The sequence below is a fragment of the Dromiciops gliroides genome, chromosome 4 (genome assembly GCF_019393635.1).
Source record: "Dromiciops gliroides isolate mDroGli1 chromosome 4, mDroGli1.pri, whole genome shotgun sequence".
Taxonomy (NCBI): Eukaryota; Metazoa; Chordata; class Mammalia; order Microbiotheria; family Microbiotheriidae; genus Dromiciops; species Dromiciops gliroides.
The window spans coordinates 145,071,851-145,092,983 of NC_057864.1; positions in this window are offsets into that span (position 1 = coordinate 145,071,851).

Here is a 21,133-nt window from a genome sequence, read left to right on the forward strand (position 1 = left end):
CTGTTAAGAGGATGACTAGCCAGCCCACTTCTCCTTGAAGTGCTTATATCATACAATTTTAAATTTGGCTACCAGTAGATCAAGTTATAAATTCGTCAGCCGACCCAGCATGTGAGGCTGACTCTGGCATCAGGCAGATGGAAGATTTATTATTCAGTGTTTTGAGATTTCAAACTTTACCATAAACACTCAAGTCTCCTTTTTTTTTTTTCTAGAGAAAGTTCCTAAGTGCCAACTTGGCTGGTCTCTCATGCATGGGGCAGTACTTTTAGAATCATGTGGCCTGACCAAAAGTGGAGATTTCAAAATAGAGGCTGAGAGGACTGAGATTTGAAATACCCTCTAGCCCTTTTATGTCTTGAAATTCTTTTTCATTCTAGTGCCTGGAGCAGTTTTATGCTAAATATGGAAAATATATTTGAGTGCCTTAAAGCGGGGAAAACCCAGCGCAGGAAGCCCCTCCATGAACGCTGATTGCAATCTATCTATGACTTACTAAACTCTAGGATTATAGGACTGAACATTGGGTTATAGTTTTGGAGCTAGAAGGACCTTAGAGGTGATCTAGTCCGATGTCCTTATTTTACAAGAAGTGAGGCCAAGAGAGGCAAGATGACTTCCTGCAGGTCAGACAGGTAGTAAGTGTCAGAGGTAGATTTTGAACCCAGGTTCTTCTATTCCAGATGCAGTGATACTTCCCACTGCCCCATATTGAGGTGAAGCTCTAGGAGTTGGTTAAGATCAGAGGTTAGATGACTTGTCTGGGGACCCCTAGCTAAGGTGCTGTATTTGAGCCCCCTTCCAGGACCATAGCCATTATACCAGTCTGCCTGGGGGGAGTCCTACATTTATACAAAAATGGCCACAGCCTTTTCCCCAGCAACTGGGGAGAGCTTGGCTTCAGAAGAGAGCTTTATAAAGATTGAGTTTGTGATATAGTAGCTTGGCTAATGTAAACCAAGAGAGGGAGGAGACGGCAATGCTTCACTGGGATTCTTCACTTTGGTGCAGAGGATGGAGGCTCTCACTAATGAAGAAATATTCTTGTGTGTCATTAAAGCAGGAGCAGTACTCATGAGCCTCCCATGTCTGAAGTTAAGAGAGCTTTATTGCGGTGATCATCCCTTGTGCTAACGAGCAGTGAGGGGCATCCTTTACCTAGTATGGGAAAAATGACTCCACTCCTGGGAAGTCAGCGTGAGAGCCTTATCTTAATTGTTGATCCTCTGCTAGTGCTGAAACCCAAAGCCTCCACAGCCCCTGACAAGGCCAGAGAGAAGAGCTCTGAGTTTCATTTGTCTGTCTGGAAAGAGAAGTATTTTAAATGTTTGCTATTTATGGTTCTGCCGCCTCGTGATGACTAAAAGCATAAGGAGGAATCTCTCTGTACATTGATTTTTAGTGCAGGCTTAATGTCTGTGTGTAATTATTCTTACCGTGCAGGTGGAGCAAGAAATTAAATTGGGCTTCTTAATGAGGGGGGAAAAAAAGCCAGAACCAAAGATGAAAGATTATAGGAAGATGTAGGCCAGAGACCTGTTTGTAAACATCCTTTGGGATTTTGTTCCCTATTGCTGCAAAATGAAAACATTTCTCCCTAGGACAGAGCCATTGGGCCTAGCCTTGATTTATCTGGATAACAAGGGTATGCTAATGGCCAGAGGGCTAGAATTAGTATGAGGGCTATCTGGGTTCAAATCTTCTTGTGAGCTGTGTGACCCTGGGCAAGTCATTCACCCTACTTTAACCTTGGTTCTTTCATCTGGATAATAACTGTAGGATCTACCTAGCAAGACTGTTGTGAGACTCCAGTGGGTTAATGTATGTAAGGCACTTTGCAAACTTTAAAAGGCCAGCTACATAAATGTCAGTTGCAATTATCCCATCCCATAGGAGATATTTCCTAAATTCTTTGTTGAATAGAAACCTATTTTTCATGTGACTAACAAATCTCAGTCTGTACTGAGATGAGGGAAATGGCTCTCATGCCTATATTTTTAGATGTAGCATCAATTTATAGCTTTTGAAGAGAAAGAGCCCTAATAAGGAAGGGGAAGGGAATAAGTATTTATTAAGTACCTACTATGTGCTAAGTGCCTACACTGAGCTAAGCACTTTACAAATATCTCATGTGGTCCTCACAGCAACCCTGCAAGGTGGGTATTGTTATTGTTCCAATTTTACAGGAAATTGAGGCAGACAGGGGTTAAGTGACTTGTTTAGGATCACACAGCTAGTGTCTGAAGTGGGATTTGAACTCAAGTCTTCCTGATTTCAGACCCAGTGTTCACCTGTTCACTGCACCACCTAGCTACTTGTTGTGATAGCTATGCTTCGTTGCCCTCCTGATTGTGCTTCTGACTCTCCAGACTTTGTCTCGTCTGCCCTATGACTCTGGAATGTCCTTATGTCATGCTGGACCCCTTCTCTTACTGGTGAATTCCTTCTGGGGGTATCTATTTTAGGGATGGGTCCAGGATGGCCACACTTCATTCCCCTCCTGCTGTGATTCTGACTCTTCTGAGTCACAGGCCAATATATTTTCCTAGAACCCCTTTTTTATGGAGTCTTTTCCCATTAGAATGTAAGCTCTTGGGGGCAGCTAGGTGGCGCAGTGGATAAGGCACCGGCCTTGGATTCAGGAGGACCTGAGTTCAAATCAGACTTCAGACACTTGACACTTACTAGCTGTATGACCCTGGGCAAGTCACTTAACCCTTATTGCCCCGCAAAACAAACAAACAAACAACAACAACAACAACAAAGAGGACCTGAGTTCAAATCTGGCCTCAGACACTTGACATTAGCTGTGTGACCCTGGACAAGTCACTTAACCCTTATTGCCCCACAAAAAATAAAATAAAATAAAATAAAATAAGCTCTTTGAGGGCAGGGACTGCCTTTTTGCTAGTAATTGTATCCTCAGCCCTTAGCACAGTGCCCAACACATGGCAGGCTTTTACTAAATGCTTTCTGCCTGCCTGTTATCATAGTCACTTGACATTGCTAGACCTCAGTTTCCTATATATAAAAAGGCAGAGGGAGTTGGGGGAGGGAGGTGGTTGAATTATATGACCTCTAAAGTCCCATCCAACTCTGAATGTTTCAGGAGCCACTGCAGAAAAGTCAATGAGCTCACCCCGCCATGTGCCCACCCAGTTTGCACAAGGTAAGGAACCTTTATGCACCCTTCCCCCTTCTCTCCGGTCTAGGCCTCCCTCTACATACTCTCCTCCTTTTGTAGACTAGAGCAGTAATCTCTAAAAGCAAGAAACCAGGGCATATGGCTTCTTTCCTTCCTTGCTTAAACACAGGGAAAGTCTGTCTTAGGGACCAAGCTATCTAGGGAATGAATAGGAAGGCTATTTTCTCTGAGGGGGAGATGTGTTGGGCTGGTGGACGGCTTGTTCTGATGGAGAGCAGGTTGAGGAGGTAGGTGCTGAGTTTCCCAGGCCCACATCCCATGGAAATGTTGGAACTGAAATGTCCCACAGTCTAAGCAGAGACATTTGCCCCAATTTCACTTCTAGAAAGTTGCAAGTAAGCATTTTTTTTTCTTTATCCAATGTTGGTTCACAGGGCAGGCATGTGATTTTTTTTTTCCAGGCCTTGAATGGGGCAGTAGCTCCAAGGTTAATAACCCTGCCTCCCTTCAGGTGGTTGTCTTGGCAGTTTCCAGAATGTTGTCTTTGGCACTGGGGTGAAGGCTGCATTTGTAAGTGGTTTTGAGCCACCCCCTGCTGAAAGAAAAAGGACAACAACCCCACCTCCCCGCCCTTCAATTCACCCTTACCTTTTTAACCCTGTGAGATCCATCACCCCTCCAGTGACCATATTTTCCCAACCACATATACAGAACCACATACAAATTCTGACAAATAATAGTCTTTCTGATAAAGCCTAATTAAAAGTACTTTTTCTCTCCCCACCCCCACCCCTTGAAATCAGTTCCATTCAATAAAATCATGAACATATCCCAGTCCTGGGATTTCCACCCAAATCTACCCAAAGAAGGTAGGGATGAGTTGTGAGCTGAATCCCTGGAGAGAGACTTAGGTGGGTGATGTCAGCTCAGGAGGAGCTTTGAAACCTTCAAGTATGGTATTGGATAGCGTGCCAAGTTGAAATCCTGCTTCAGACTTACTAGCTGTTGCCAATGTAGGCAAGTCATTTAACCTCAATCAGCTTCAGTTTTCTCACCAAAAAGGGGGTAATCATAGAACTTATTTTGCAGGGTTTCTGTAAACATTAAAGTGAGAATATGTGTAAACCTTAATGCATTACATAAATGTTAGCCATTATTAGCTATGGTTATTCCTTTCTTAAAAAAAGATGTTGATCATAGGAGCATAAATTTAGAATTGGAGAGCATCTTAGAGTCCATCTAATTCAATTAAATCATTTTACAGATGAGAAAATGGAAGCCCAGAATCATGTAGTGATCTCCCCGGGGTCATATAGGTCCCCAGGCGCCAAAGCAATTCAGTCATCTTTCCACTGTGACTCAACACACCTTTTCTTCTGATCAGTTTAGTCAAGGGATGCTCATCTAAGCTAAACTGTGAGAAAGTACTTCCTCCTTCATCCTACTTGCCACCAACCTTTCATGAGCCCCCATACGTTGCCAAGTCTACTGGAGAGGTTGCTGTTTCTGGATCATGGTGGCCTGCCATGGATATTAAGATTCCCAAGACTACCTCTCTCCTAGTAATGTAACCCTGAAAGACCCAAGAGTGGAAGTGGCTATAACTAGATCTCCCTGACATAGGTCAAGGAGATCTGAGCACCTACTATGTCCAGGTAAGTCCCCTGTTCTCAGACCTTAAGGAGAGTAGATTCAGGTTGCAGATAATAATTAATGAAGACTAGAGCTCCTGCACCCCCTGGTACAGGACTTCATGTTTTTTGTATGTTATGGATGCTTTAGGGAGTCTGGTTAAGCCTATAGACACCTCAGAATAATGTTGGTTGCTTACCTTTTTTTTTTTTTTGCAGGCAATAGGAGGTTAAGTGACTTGCCCAGGGTCACACAGCTAGTAAGTGTCAAGTGTCTGAGGCCGGATTTGAACTCAGGTACTCCTGAATCCAGGGCCAGTGCTTTAACCACTGTGCTGTCTAGCTGCCCCCCCTGCTTACCTTCTTAATGGAAGAAAATGCTCAATTTCAATTAGAGGTTAGTGAAAATAATGTTGTAGTGGGTTTTCCCCCAATGGACCCCCTGAAGTCTATCAACACACCTTCCTCCCCCAGGGTAAGAACTCTTGCTTTAGTGTATAGTTTCATTCACTGCTGTAGCCAAAATCACCTCTAATTCTATGAGGCTGTTTGGTGTAACTTTCTCAAGAACCCAATCCCTAGCTAGGAACACTTTCTGAAGAAAAAAAAAAAATGAGATGGGAGTGGAGATGAGAAAGACAATGATTCAAGATTTTGAGGGTTACCTCCTGATTCACAATGGCCTTAGGCACTGTTATGCTGAAGCAGAGCTCTTCCTCAATCCTTCTCTCTAGAAAAGAGATAAAATGGTGCCTACTCAGGAGAAACAAAAGTAGGCCTCCAACTGAGTTCGAGGTGTGGCCATTCTAAAGATAACAAGGAGCCAGGCTTTTTTCCAAAGAGGCTGCCACAGACCTCATTGCATCTCCTCTCCCCTCTTAGGGCCAGGAAAGGGGCAACGAATCTGTCGACAATTCCCATTGGAGCTACTTCTGAATTTCAGGGTTGGCCCCTCTGAGAATCTTGCTGAAGGGTGTCAGATTTTGCAGTGGGGGGAAAAAGCTGGCAACCTAATCCTTACTTCTGGGTAACCTTCCCCTCAGAATCCCGCCAACTCTATCTGCTTTGGAGACCATTCTTTGAACACGGCTTGTCACCTCCCAAGAGATGTTCCACTTTTCAGGCAGGTGAAAAACGAACCTGATTAAAAATAGTAGGCTCAACTCTAAATCACTGGGCAATGAACTTCTCATATATAGTCTCCTTGTAAAGTGAAACTACTCTGTGCATCTTGGATGGGGGGGGGGGGCGGCATTAAAGAGATCTGAAAGGTCAGTCTAGCCACACCCCTCCTGTTAGAGGAATCCAGCTGCCTATCAAGCTCCTGCAGTGTCCACAAATTAAAATTGAAGCCCCCTTGTCCTGCATGCAAGAATCCTAAATAGTGGCTAATTGCACAGTACAGCATGTAACTTGCAATATTATCTTTTGGCTACACCAGAGACCTAAGGCAAAGAAAGAAAGAAAAAAAAAGCACCCTTTCTCTTTCCCCAATCGGCTGGATCTTGTCAGCAGGCGTGTTTCACCTGGGCGAGCAGAGTTCAACTGAGCCACCCTCCCTCCTTCCCGCCCTCTCTCTGCCTGCCCCCATCACTTCTCCCTTTAATGCTTTATGAATGTAGGTTTCTGAAGCTTTTTAGACACAGGGGACACATTTCCAGTGGAAATCAGGGCATTTCCCATTTCCTGTTCAGTACCCCAGCATGTCTTGAAAAGAAGGAAAGAAAACAGACAGGAATAAGGCCTTTTCTCCTCTTTTTTCCCTCTAGTACAATGGGCCATTTTTGCTGTAGATGCTTATTGTTTATCCTTGGGTCACCTTTCCCAGTTTTCCTGCTATTGCTTGAGTTTCTCTCTCTCTCTCTCTCTCTCTCTCTCTCTCTCTCTCTCTCTCTCTCTCTCTTTCTCTTTTTTTATGAAATGCCTGATTAATAGGTTAGCTGCTTTTTATATCTGCACATGTGGCGCATCTGGATAAAGGCGTGCCTCTCTGCTTTGTTGGTTTTTTTTTTAACTTTACTTTCTACTGCCATGGTAACTGCTGCATGTTTGGCAAAAGGAAAGAGGAGGGGAAAGAGGGGAAAAAAAAGCTTGGAGAGAAGAAAAGAAGCTCAGAGCTCAGCTGGCAGATGTCCAGTGTAATCATGCCGCAGAGCTGAAATGAGGCCTCTGGCAGGCAGCCAAGTTACAAAGAACAAAGATGTCAGTTCCTAATGTTGGCGGCAAAGCTTGTTTGGCACCCTTATATGGTTTCCCAGAACTCCCTGCCTTGGCTGCCTTCCATTCCCTTTAGGGCAGCAAACAGGATTAGTACAGCAGAGTTGTTTTTCTCTTTTCTCCCCCAACTGTTCCAATGACATCATCCCTGCTGCATTCATTTGCCAGGAGGGTGATTTTTTTTCCCCCTCTCTCCCTCTTTCCATCTCCCTCCCTCCCTCCCTTCCTCCCTCCTTCTCTCTCTCTCTCTCTCATTACCTCGCTCCTTCCTTCCTTCCTCCCTTCCCTCCCCGCCTCCCCCTGCTTTCTTTCAACGCAGTATTTTAGGTCATTCTTCTTGCCCGGCTTCTCCGTTAAATTAAAAACACCCTGGTGCAAGTACGTTTAGCTGAATCGAGCCAGACGCTGTATTTTATTTTTATAACTGAATTCCTGCGAGATAAAAATCTCATTTTCCTTAGTAGGTTGTAATCAGCACTTACAGGGCTGTGGTTTCCAACTGCCCTCATCATATGCTTCCTTACGAAGCTCCACAGAGAAATGGGCTTGGCCCCAGCTCGGATTTAAAGGGCCCATGGCCAGTTCCACATCTTGTGTGTGTGTCTCTCACTCACACACACACACACACACACACACACACACCCCACAGGCACACGAAGGCCACCATAGAGAAACCTCTAAATAGGAACCCCTGCACACACATACATGCACACATGCATGCATACATACATGCATGCACGCAATGCCCATGCATTCACTGTAGTACACACAGCTGTGCAAACACCAAGGGGCTAAGGATGGGGACCAGATGTCCAAGCGCAGGCCATATATGGCGTCACTCTTTCCCACTGTAGAAGGATCCTAGCCCAAGGAGCCCTCAGTTGAACAAAAGCTTCCACTTCCTAAAGACTGGTCTAAACTAGCAAGCAGCCCCGGAGTTATGCAACTAAATGGTTGTGTTGATGAAAAGAAATCCAGGTTTGAGACTGCACACACATATTCCCCAGCCCCCGCCTCCAGTCCTCAGCACCCCACCCTGCTCTGATTCATGAACTAGTTTTCAGAATCATGAATCACTTGGGAACCAGCTAGAGGAAAAATGAATAGTATTGATCTCATTTCAATTGAAATTGGCTCATTATGACCATGCTGGCTGGAGCAGAGTGATCAGATGCTTGCAGGCACTGGGGGTCCTTCAGGCAGGCTCCTTCTACCTGCCTGTGTAGCAAGAGGGGATTCTTGGGGGAGACGTTCTGCAGGGGATTCCCCCCTCCCCTTCTTTTATTAAATAGGTGCAACAAGATTTGCTTTAAGAGTGACTCAGACCACACTCCTCTGCTGTTGGTTGGTTGCACCACCCTCCCCACCTCCTTTCTTATTTTTCTTTGAGTTTTAATTACATTAGAAATAAGGTAGCTCCGTACAAGTCACTTTTCCAGATTTTTACATGGTTTTTGCTTGCCTGCCGTGACAAAGCAGGATCATACATTTCGATCCTGACCCAGAAGCCAACCAGGGTCCGTTGTTTTTGAGTACAAATAGGGAACTTGCCACCATCAACCCCACCCCCCACCCCACACCACTCCCACCCCTGCCTTCTCTTCCTGAACACCAGTTCAGCAGAGCATAGGTATCTGTGTATCCCTTAAGAGACTGTCAAGGTCAACTCCATCTCCCTCAGATCTCTGGATCTGGGACTGACAAGGAAAGTATCAACTGAAAAAGCAGGCTTAAAAAAAATCATCTTTTCCCCTCCCAAATGAAATCTCCTGCACTTTCCTTTGGGAGTCAAATTAATGGGTACAGAACTGAGGCCTGAAGCAGGTACAATGAATGGGATTTCTGTATGGAGGATTTCAGTCACCAGGGGTATCAAGGAAGAACCTTTCAGCAGGGGAATTTCGCCTCTCTCCAAAGGTCTTACTCCTCTCAGCTTCCAGGCCTTCCTCACCCATATTCCCCTTCATACCTCTCACTCTCCTGCTCAAAAACTCCATCAATTTCCCACCAAGGAAAACCTTTTTTTCCCCTCCTCTCTATGCCTTTCTCTGGTCTGAACTGTCATTTTTTACTAAAAAATAACAATAGACTATTGGTTCTTAATTGTAGCTTCAAAATGAATTTGGTAAGGTTCCTTTCTTTCCTAGGATTTAAATCCCCCAATTTTAGGGATTTAAAAAGAAATCGCTGGATGTATGCCTTTAAGAAACCCCACAAAAACCCAACAACAACAACAACCAAAAAGGATTTGATTTTAATCTGCATAATTTTGGATCCAATAGCTTGGAAATGAGATTTTTATCCATTTGCTTCAGACATGCCGTCTCGCCATTAGATGTGTTTCACTTGGCAGAGATTTGATGACGTGACCTTACTTTCTTTTATCATTTCGGGACCCAGAATAACTGGGAGAGGCCTGAAAAAGAGGAAAGAGGATGTGTTTATGCACATTTCAATAAGCAATTAGTTCAGGGACAAAAAAAAAGAAATTAGTTGCTTTGTCTTCCATTATGTCTGGGTTGGTGAGTCAGGCAATTCCACAAACATGCCATTGGACCCTCGTAGGAGACAGACTGGACCTGCAGAACAACCAAGGGACAGAAATGCTTGTCATCCGGTCTTCCTTCCTATCACGGGTTAAAATCAGTCCTCCATATTTGTCAGTTTCAGAGCAAATGGGGATAGTGGGTTGGCTCCTGTTTTTGCATTAACTCTTTTGATTTTTTTTCCCCCCAAGGCTGCCTCTCATTTTGTGATAAACCTGAGTTGTTAGGAAAGCTTTTTATGTAACACCCATTTGGTCTCAGGCTTTACAGAGCACCAAGTGTTCCGTTTCCAGAGTTCCACAGAAATCTGGCTGCACATCAAAACTTCTGTTTCATAACAGACTAGAAATAGGATTTTCTAATAACATTCAGAGGACTGTACTTATTGTGCGGGGATCCGGAATTTTATGAATCGTTAATGGATAACTAAACAAAGACCCCCAAAACCCCTTGCCTTCCATCTCTGGGGTTGAGGCAGAGAAGGAAGCTAAGGGGATGCATTTTCTCCATGCATGGGCTGTCTGTTAGTAACCCAAGCTCCTTTGCAAAGAATTTGTTAAATAATCTCAAACATATTGAGGACCTTATTCATGTTAAAGGGGAAAAAATGCCTTCCGCCAGGCTTCTCTCCCCTCATTCATGGAGAATGTGGTTTCCTTTTATTGTTTCCCCAGACACTGCCAGTTTGCAGATTTAACCCCTGACTTTTCTCTGAAGGGAAGGAAGGTTCCTTTACCGGCACTCCTAGCTTACAGGGATCCAAACATTCTGCAGGAAAAACAAACCACACATTTAAAACTCGAATCCATGAAGAGTGAGTTCATCGAATGATTAAGGAGAGAATGAAGTATTAGGTCATCTTGCCTGCATTCCCTACCCCTGCCCCACCCTCCCACCTCCCCGTCTCCCCTCGCCCTCCCCCCACCTCCTGCCCACTACCCACACATCCTGCTTCCTTCCCTACACTAGTCCAGTCCTGTTTCACATTATAGGAGCAATCCTCAAAGTCCATTTGTAGACTATTTAGATGTCAGCCAGGGAAACTTCTCCTGTGGTTCCAACTGTATTTTCCTTTGTTGTATTTCATCAGCTTACTCCTTTTTATTCCGTTATTTCTCCTTTCCCAGGCCTGGCCTTTGTGTATTGCATACCGCCCCCCTACTCATTTAGCATATGGACATCATCACTTGAAATAAAAAGGAACCTCTTTCCTAACCCTGGGATTGGGGTAAAGGGAAAAGGTAGGAGGGAACAGCTTCCTCCCCTTTAAGGAATTAACCCTGTTTTAGCTGGCTTTTGCTTTATGTTGTTTTCACTGGAGAGGCCATGTTTTATAGGAGATAAAATAATAGAGTCCAAAAAACTGGGTTCAGATCCTTCCTTAAAAATTTACTAGTCATGTGATCCTAGACAAGTCCCTTTTACTTCTTTGCCCCTCAGTGTCCTAAGCTGTAAAGTGTAGGTAGTAACATCCACCTCACAGTTTATCGTGGAAAGCAAATGACAAAAATAGATGTAGAGCCCTTTGAAAATCTAAAGGCACTAGGTGAATGTGAACTGTTATGATTACTTTTCATTCTTTTTCTTTCTTTCTTTTACGGGGCAATGCAGGTTAAGTGGCTTGCCCAGGGTCACACAGCTAGTAAGTGGCAAGTGTCTGAGGTCAAATTTGAACTCAGGTCCTCCTGAATCCAGGGCTGGTATTTTATCCACTTCTCCACTTAGCTGCCACCTAGCTACCCGTGTTAGGATTACTTTTCAGGGAATGTGATTTGGTTCATGGCACAATCTTATCATGTCACGTTGATTCATAAAGAGTCAAGTTATAAAATGGTGGTAACTCTATGTTTTAAGCAGTTGGTTTTTGCTTTTCTTCTCTTCCTTTCTCATTCATTTTCTTTGTTTGTTTGTTTGTTTGTTTTTGATGGGCAATGAAGATTAAGTGACTTGCCCGGGGGTCACACAGCTAGTAAGTGTCAAGTGTCGGAGTCAAATTTGAACTCAGGTCCTCCTGAATCCAGGGCCAGTGCTTTATCCACTGGGCCACCTAGCTGCCCCTCATTCATTTTCTAATAACAAGCTCCTCAAAGTTCTCCAGTACCATGTAGTGAAGGATTCTCACTTCTTCCCTCATTGTGAATTGATGCCAACTCAGACAGAACTGCATTGGTGCTTTCCTGTCTCTGCCCCACATCTCAGAGCCCCCCATCCAGGTTGCATTAAGAGATCCCTTTCATTTATCATTCCTCCAGGCCCCTTAGTACTGCTTTGTAAATGTCCCCCTTCCTCTGTATAACAATGTTTTGTATTATTTGCCTCTACAAGTACCAGCTTGCATTTTTTTTCAGGTCGATTTTCCCTTGGCTATTTCCTGACTGTATTTCTAATTCCTCCAGGGCCATTGACATAATTTCTGTCCTTGCTGGTGTTTGCAACACCTCCCCCATTTAACTTCATACAAATTTAATTAATCTACTGTTTACTCTTCTACATCGTTAGTAAAAATAATAAAAGAGAAACTGCACAGGAGGAAGAGGCCAGGTTCCTCTCCCCATCTTAGCTGGCTGTGGACTTAGAACTGAGCCCTGGGAGAAAACCCCCAAATCTTGTGATCCCCACCCACTAACTCCAAACCTAGTGTGACTCCAGTGAAACCAAAGCCAGAAAGGATTTCTCTCCCCAGGTTCCATTTTAATATCTTTAAAATCCACTTAGTGTCCTAGCACCTGGTTGCTATGGTGATCGTTGTCATAAAAAAAACTCACAGGACTATTAGAGAGATGGGAAACTGCTCCCTATAGTCCACAACTGGCCATATTTGCTGAGAGAACTATCTGGATACTTATCACAGCCCTTTGTTTACTGAACCCATAGTCTTCAAATTCCATCTGCTGAACTATTCTCATAAGCAGGCCAATAGAAATTCATTTCTAGTTAGCATTCAGCAATATACAACCAAGCACTGCACCAAATGTCAGATGGCCACCATCTTCCCTTTCTCTCCTAGCAAAGTCAGCCAAGGACAGAAAGACAGTCCTTGCTTGCTACAGTTTGTTCTTTATGGACCATCATTGATCCATTAACCGGGACACAAGAAAAACAGGATAAAAATACTTCCTGGCCTCTGATACTATCACAAATAAGGGCTGGGATGTGAGCTACAAGGATTGAGGTTCCTTGGGGGCAAAGGGGACTCCAAGAGCCAACCCATGAGTCAGTGCAAGGGCTCTTGTTCCATTCTACTAATTTGGGTTTCTGCTAATTCATCAAGGAACATTAACCAGAGGTCATAGGATGCTAAGATAATGGATCAAGAACTGCAAAGGACATTCATTAGAGGTTATTTAGTTCAACCCTCTCATTTTATAGATGATAGAGGAGAGGGAGAGAGGGGAGGGGAGGGAAATAGAGGAGAGAGAAGGAAAAGAGAGAGAAAGGAGAGACGGAAGAGTCGAGGAGAAAGAGAGAGGAGAGGAGGAAAAGAGGAGGAAGAGAAAGAAGGAATAGAGGAGGAAGAGAGGAGGAGGAGAAAAGAGGAGAGGAGAGGAGAGGAGAGGAGAGGAGAGAGAGAGAGAGAGAGAGAGAGAGAGAGAGAGAGAGAGAGAGAGAGAGAGAGAGAGAGAGAGAGAGAGAGAGAGAGAGAGAGAGAGAGAGAGAGAGAGAGAGAGAGAGAGAGAGAGATTTGCCCAAGGTCACATAGGTAGTTGGTGACAAAGTCCAGATTTGAGCCCATGTTCTCCAATTATAAAGCCATCATTCTTTTCTCTGTATAATGCTGTGACACCATTTCTTCAAAGCCCAATCTTCCTTAAAACACTGCATTTACACATAATAAGCATTGAACTTGAGGAGGTAAACACTTACTAGAAGCCAGTTCATAGCTTGTTGAGGGTTAAATACTCATGTGGCTCTAGTCTGCATGGGGAAATTGTAAAAGGCTTCAGCCTATTCTCTTCATGGGCATAAATATTGCTCAAGTAGTCACTATATTCAGAAGATCTGTTTATTCATTTTGTAGCTAACAGAAGATAGGAAGATTCTTTCTGATGTTTGGTGGGGAGGTAGGGTGGAGTTTTAAGATATCTGAAATTCAAAATGTTTAATTCGGCTACAGGCCACTGGAAGTAAGAAGGGGGATGAAAGAAAGGTACACAGTGGAGATTCCATTATGGATGACATGTCTGCCTCTTCTGAAATGAGTGCCAGAGGCCCTCTTAGCCAGAGGGCTAAAGCAGCTGACAGGAAATACGTATCCCTTTATGTGAGGCTGCAAAAAGCTTACACCAACTTTTTTCCCCTTCTTTTGTATTTCCCACTAAAGATTAAAATTAAACCTCTTTTTTTGGGGGGGGGGAGTATTCTCTCCTTTTTTTTTAGAAAGATCAAAACTATAGTTTCCTCTCTTTCATAAAGAAACATATTTCATTTCCTTACTTATATTGGAAGATGTCCTTGAAGAATATAGAAAATGAGCTTTCAAATGAGCCTTGCTATTTGATCTTACAATTCTGAGGCATCTTACAGGCTCCACTGACTCAGTTTTCTTTCACTTGGATGGAAACTCTGATACCTTCTCTACCTGGAAAAGGTTTTGAACATCTTCAAAGTTATCTCTACAGGTACAAGATATAAAAATGACCAACCCTTTAGTGCCTTATTTATTCTTGATAGCTCTTTCAGAAGTAATTTTCTATAGGCCTGCAAATTCACTAGGTAATTCCTTTAAATGTCTTAGGATGCATGGTATTTAGGCCTACTGCTCTCTATAACTTCAATAGCCACATTGACAAAAATCTTCATTATTTCCTAATTGTCTATACACCTTATCTTTATTTTTCTTGTTAATGATCAATTTTTAAAAGCCACTAAAATGCTCAGGCATTTTAGAGTTATCTTAGCTTTCTGTTTCCCTCCTCATTTATTAATGGATCTACTTTCTTTCCTTGAAAAAAAAAACACACACAGCATGTTTATAAAAACACTCCCCATTTCCCTTATTTCCTTTAGCTGGCATTAAATCATCTTGGGGTTTGGGTGGTTTTTTTTCCTGTCCTTATGTTTTTCCTGAAAGCTTTAACTTACTTCTAGTGTTCTTACTCATTTTCCTGCTCTGGTCTCCATTTTCAACCCAAGTTTGAAACAGGGTATTTCGGGTTGTTTTTTTTTTCAGCTCTCCAGAATGAAAGCTCATGAGTCCCTTCTTTCTTACTATTTTTTGTTTTGTTTTGTTTTTCATGGGGCCCTGTAGTCTATTGCTCTGCAATTGTGGTCTTTCGTCTTATCTTATTCCCAAGGCATCTACTCACATCCTGGCAAATCCAGAAAATGGTGGTGTGTCTTTTCTTAGCTTTCATACCTTTGTTTCAGAACTCAGGATTTCCTGATGGCTTGTTATGCTTTTTTAAAAAGATTTTTCACTGCTTCTAAAAGGTGCCAGGTTCACAACTGTGAATAATAATGGCCAAGTCTATACATGGCAAAAAAAAAATAGTCCTAAAAAAGATACCACACCAAACTAGAACATGACCCAGGTGATTTGACATATGGGGTGATCTTAGCACCTGATGTGATTTTTGTAAAGTCTGTCCAGTTGGCTGACAAGTGTGTGCCTGTTTAAAGCAGCCTAAACCCTCCATCCATGCACTGTCCATGTTGTATAGCTAGGATAAGCCCTAAAAATTGTTGTTTTTGAATAATGTCTGATCCTTCATGACCCCATTTAGGGTTTTCTTGGAAAAGATACTGGAGTAGTTTGATATTTTCTTCTCTAGCTCATTTTACAGATGAGGAAACTGAGGCAAACAGGGTTAAGTGACTTGTCCAGGGTCACATGGCTAGTGAATGTCTGAAGCTGGATTTGAATTCAGAACTTCCTGACTGTAGATCTGGTGCACTGTGCCACCTAACTGCCCCAACCCCTAAAAAATAGACAGACTAATGTCTGGATATGGGAAGAATAGTTGGTAAAGTCATTCATTAAGGTTCTGCTTGCCAATATTTCACTGAATTTGTGAACATATTGATGTGACTCTTCCTTTCACTAGTGCAGATTAGAGTCCATTCATACCTTTTTATTTCATGCAATTCTTGCTCACGTTCTCCCACAAAGACTCCACAGAAAATGTACTTGAGGTCATGGAAAACTTCATCTAATTTTTGTATTTAATGGGTATTATTCTTCTCTTTCAAAACATGACTTTTCCCTCTCTTCTTCCCATCATATATTTCCCCTATAATAGGATCATGAGACCACAGGTTTAAAGCTAGAAGGGATCTTTGAGGTCATCTAATCCAATCACTGTCTTTGATAGATAAGGAGGCTCAGGCCCAGCAAGGGTAAGTGACTTGGCCAGGGTCACACAGATAGTAAGTGGAAGCGACAGAATTCAAACCGGGATACTCTTTCTACTGTACCATGTTATTATCTACTAATTCGTTTCCTGTAGATAGGTCACCATTTAAAATGTGCAACAGGGGGCAGCTAGATGGTGCAGTGGATAAAGCACCAGCCCTGGATTCAGGAGTACCTGAGTTCAAATCTGGCATCAGACACTTAACACTTACTATCTGTGTGCCCCTGGGCAAGTCACTTAACCCTAATTGCCTCACCAAAAAAAAAAAAAAAATTTTTTTAAATGTGCAACAGCCTACTTTTTTTTTCTTATTAAAATGCTTTGTTGATGCTCTTTTTTTAGACTGTCACTTCCCACTGACTATAGAATCCTCTTCCTTGTAACAAATAAAAATTAAAACAATCCCAAAAGTCAATACATTGGCCAAGTCTGAGAATATGTGTCTTGTTCTTCTATATAGCATCTTACTACTTCTTTTCCAAGAGGAGGGAAGAGCTACCTATTTCCATCATGTATCACTCCATTGCCTTTTGGGTTGGCTGTCATTTTTTTTTTTTAGATATTGTAGTATTCTAATATTTACAATGGATTGGCATAATTGGCATAATAAGCATAATGAGCCAGTCAACAAACATTTATTAAGTGCTTACTATGTGCCAGACCCTATGATGATATGGGAGCACTTTGGGACTAATGAAAGCACTGCCCAATTTCCCAAATGTAATCCAGTTTGCTCCCTTCTTGCTAATCAACTCTGGGCCCAATTCATCATTCATTTGCAGTATTTATTCCAGGTGCTGAGTTAGTCCTAACATACCAACTCAAAGGACTGGCTGTCCAACTGCATGTCAAAGTCTGGGCAGTAGTCATTATTCATCCTTTTTTCTGTATAGATTGTTAGGTTGATCTATTTTGAGTAATCTGAAACTCAATTAAAGAGGTCCTGAGATGTTCTAGATATTGATGCAATCAACATATTTTCTGCAAACCAGAAGGAGGTGAAAACCTCACCAATGATAAAGAGTCTCTCTTCCCATGAAACAAACCTGGTTGTCTGTTCTAATTGTTTGTTTCTTTGAACTTTGCTTTCTAACCTTCATTAAAAATATTTAGCAGGCTCTTGGGTAAATGGCAATGCAGTTTTAATTTCTATAACTACGATTTAAATTTTACAATTTTGCATTTTATACAAAAAATGCCTCAGTAAATATTTTCATGTTACTGACACTTAAAATCAAACTATGTTGTATATTTCAGCTAACAAATCGATCAAATTTCAAAAATCAAACATCAAGTGGGATTTTGATTGATGAATGTGCTCATCAGTATTTACTGCTATAGATATTAACCCCCATTGACTTTAAATAGCATAATCCAAAGACTAGTCCCTTATTCCAAGGTAACTACCGGATATTTCTCTGAGGAATGATTATAGAGGGTATTATAAGAAAACAGACATAAAACAGAGTGAACATAAACACACACAAAATATTAAAACAACATAGAGAAACAAGGTAGAATTCTTCCATGTTCTTCCAACTACAACATCTTTTGGGAGGTTACTTTAAAAGGTTAAATGCTTATTCTTTTTCCATAGTCCAGGGACATTTATAGGCTTAAGTGGAATAGTCAATTAGAGATTTTCCTTAGCAATGTTGCTCTTGCAAATCAGAAAAGGTGACTGGAATTACCACTATTAGAGCCACTATTTGAGGTGCAGGCAGTTTGAGATTGTTGAAATTGCTGCACAATTTGCCAAATGCAGCACAACCCACTCTCTTCTATTCAGCTCTGGGTCCAAATCATCAGTGTTTGTTTCAGATGATGAATAAGCATTAAATGAGCTAAATACAGTGGCCATCCAACTGAATATCAGTCTGAACAATGGTAATTATTCATCCATTTTACTTTTCCTGTGTAGATTGTTAGCCCAAATAGTCTGAAATGCTTAGACTTAATCTTTCATCCTCTATGAGGTGTGACAAGTTCCCATCTTGGTCCTCCTGAGCTAGACTCAGTATGTGCTTGAACAGGTGGTTCTGGGTGACTGTTGGGCTTTCCTTAGCAAGTTGTGAGTGCTTCGACTAAGATTCTGTCTCTCAAGTTCCTAGGTCTAAAAGATGACCTCAGTCTTCTCAATGAGGTTCTCAATGAGTGGCTCTGTCTATATCCATATGATGCAATCAAAGTCCTCAGCAGGGGCTCATCTACTTACAACCACATTAAATCCTTCAGGTTCCTGAGTTCAACCTCTTACAAAGTCTATATCACTCCTTGTTTGTATGCCACCAATATTTCTCATGATTTCAAAGTGTCAAATATTGCTCCAACTATTCTTATTACATAAGTTAACTATGAGGCCATTCTGGTTTTTCCACTCTACAGATATGAAAACTGAAAATGGCTTCCTGAGTCTGTAGAAAAGCACATTGATGTCTATGAAAATGATGTTGAAGAGTGTAGAGTGTTGAGTTCTAACTTGAGGTAGCTGATCTATACAGCCTCACTGGGCATCATAAGTGACATTTCTATTATTCAAATGCTACTAAGCTGGTTCATTGTGAATCAGACAAATCTAATGCTGTGACCCTGGCCCAAATTGGTAATGATCATGTAATGATAGCTTAAGAGTGGGTACTAGGGCTAGGAAAGTCTTTGTCAGACTCCATTACTGCCTCTTTAAGGCAAAGTCTGCCCTTTCTTGGAATTTTAAGAGAATACATTATGAATTTTCCCTGATTGTTCTTATATGCAACCCCCATTTTCATTGTATTTTATTCTCAATTCATCCTTTTGAATGGTAGCCGTGTGGGATTTTTTGGTAGCTCAGAAAGAAGTAAGGTTGTGGGTCCTCTACTTTCACATGAGAGGCACTCTTGTAAATATCTAGGTAAAATTATCTTTGTGAACCAAATGGAAGCAAATGGTATTCAAGTGAAATTCTGGGCAATCAACTGTGATTTTAAATGATCATTCTTCTGTACATTTACTGCAAATGCACTGAAACACATTTTATGGGATAACCTGTTGAATGTTTAACCTATGCAGATATGTGACTTGAGATTATAATATTTAGTCTGAAGAAGTGAAGGTTGGCTAGGTAATTGTACTACAAGTATATGAAAGGTTATTATGCTGAAGATGATGGCCAGAGAGAAAAGCAAAAAATTTAAATGAGTTCAAATAGAAACAGGAGTTATGTAAGTTAGATTATAGAACAAAAATATCCTGAAAGAAATCAAAACCCTGTGGATATTCAAAGGACTTCTCTCTTTTAGCAAACAAAACTTTCTAGGGGCAGCTAGGTGGCGCAGTGGATAGAGCACCAGCCCTGGAGTCAGGAGGACCTGAGTTCAGATCCGGCCTCAGACACTTGACATTTACTAACTGTGTGACCTTGGGCAAGTCACTTAACCCCAATTGCCTCACTACAAAAGAGGGAAAAAAAAAAACCTTTATAGCAGTTATTTTGAGGAAAGAGATGAAGAGAGGAAGATCATAGGATCAGAGATTTAATCCATCAATCAATGAAGAAATATTAATTAGGCTTACTATGTTTCAGGAATTGTACTAAGCACTGGGGATTTAAGGGAAAAGCAAAAACATCTCCTGAATTCAAGGTGATTCTATTCTAATGGAGGAGACATGTATAAAAAATGGGAACCTATGGGATACCTGTACAGTACAAGGTAACCTAAGTGGTAAAAACATTGGGGATGACAGAGAAGTAAGGAAAAGCCTCCTACAGAAGGTGATATTTAAGATGAATTTTGAAGGAAGTCCAGAATTATCAGAGATAGCTGTTAGGAGGTAGAGAAAAGTATTCCAGGCAAGAGGAGACAGTGGTCACAGAGATAGGAGATGGAGCCTGGTCGGTGAAGAAAAGCAAATAGGCCAGTATGCCTGGATTGTTAAGTGTGAGGAGGGAGGTAACGTGTAAGAAGCCTAGAAAGAGAAATGGGGGGCCAGGTTATAAAGAGCTTTAAAGAGCAAATAAACTAGTTGGGTTTTTATTCTACGAGTAACAGAAAGCCATTGATGATTATTAAGTAGTAAAATGACATGATCAGGCCTATGCTTTAGGAAAATCACTTTGCCAGTTGTGGGGAGTATGAGTAGAATGGGGAGAAACTAGAAGCAGGGAAACCTATTATAAGACTACTGGGGGACTAGGTGGTACAGTGGATAAAGCACCAGCCCTGGATTCAGGAGGACCTGAGTTCAAATCCAGCCTCAGACACTTGATACTTACTAGCTGTGTGACCCTGGGCAAGTCACTTAACCCCCATTGCCCCACCCCCAAAAAAAGACTATTGGAATAATCTAAGCAAGAAGTGATAGGAGTCTGACTTAAGATGGTGACTGTGTGAGTAGGGAGAAAGGGTCACATACAAGAGATGTAGTGGAGGTGAAAACAGCAAGATTTGGCAAAGTGCCTTAAAAACTATCTAGTCTCAACCTCTCATTTTAGAGATGAGGAAAGTGAGGTCCAGAGGAGTCAAGTTACTTTCCCAAGGTCACATAGGTAGCAGGTGATAGAGGCAGAATGAAGAAAGGTAGGAAAAAGGATTTTTAAAAATTGTGTGGTTCCAGGGAAGTAGTTTAGAACAGACACCATTATGAATACCCAAGAAAATTCTTACCCCATTTCAAAGAGCTTTTTCATCTTCAAGTCAAGTCAAGCACCATTTATTAAGCACCTACCAAGTGCAAGGCTTTGTACTAAGGAGATGATAAAAAAATAAAACAGACAACAAATATACCCCTGCCCTCAAAAGCATACAGGAAAGGAGGGAATAGAGAAGCTATAGCTTTATTTAAAGAAGCTATATAATTTTTAAAAAGAATACAGACTCATTGGATTAGACCTTATAAGTCAATACAAGGTCTTAATCCGATGAGCCTGTGTTCTTTCTAAAATTTAATTTTAATTTGGCCTGTTCTAGTTTTCACCTGGACGGTTCACCTCTAGTTAGGCAACCTGGGTGTGGTTCCCCACATAAATGTTAAACTTAGTGTTTACTCCTGATTTGTATAGTCCATTCCAGTTCAGAACTCCCATATTCAGCCCCAACATTCCCAGTAGCTGGAATTGAAGGTATGAACCACCATACCCTGCTGGATCTGTGATATGACAGGTGTAGACTCCTTTTGATAATGCAGGTCACAACCCAACCATTTCTGCCTGTCCTGTGCTTTTCTCATTCAGACCCTTCCATAAATTTGCCAGGAGGGGTCCAT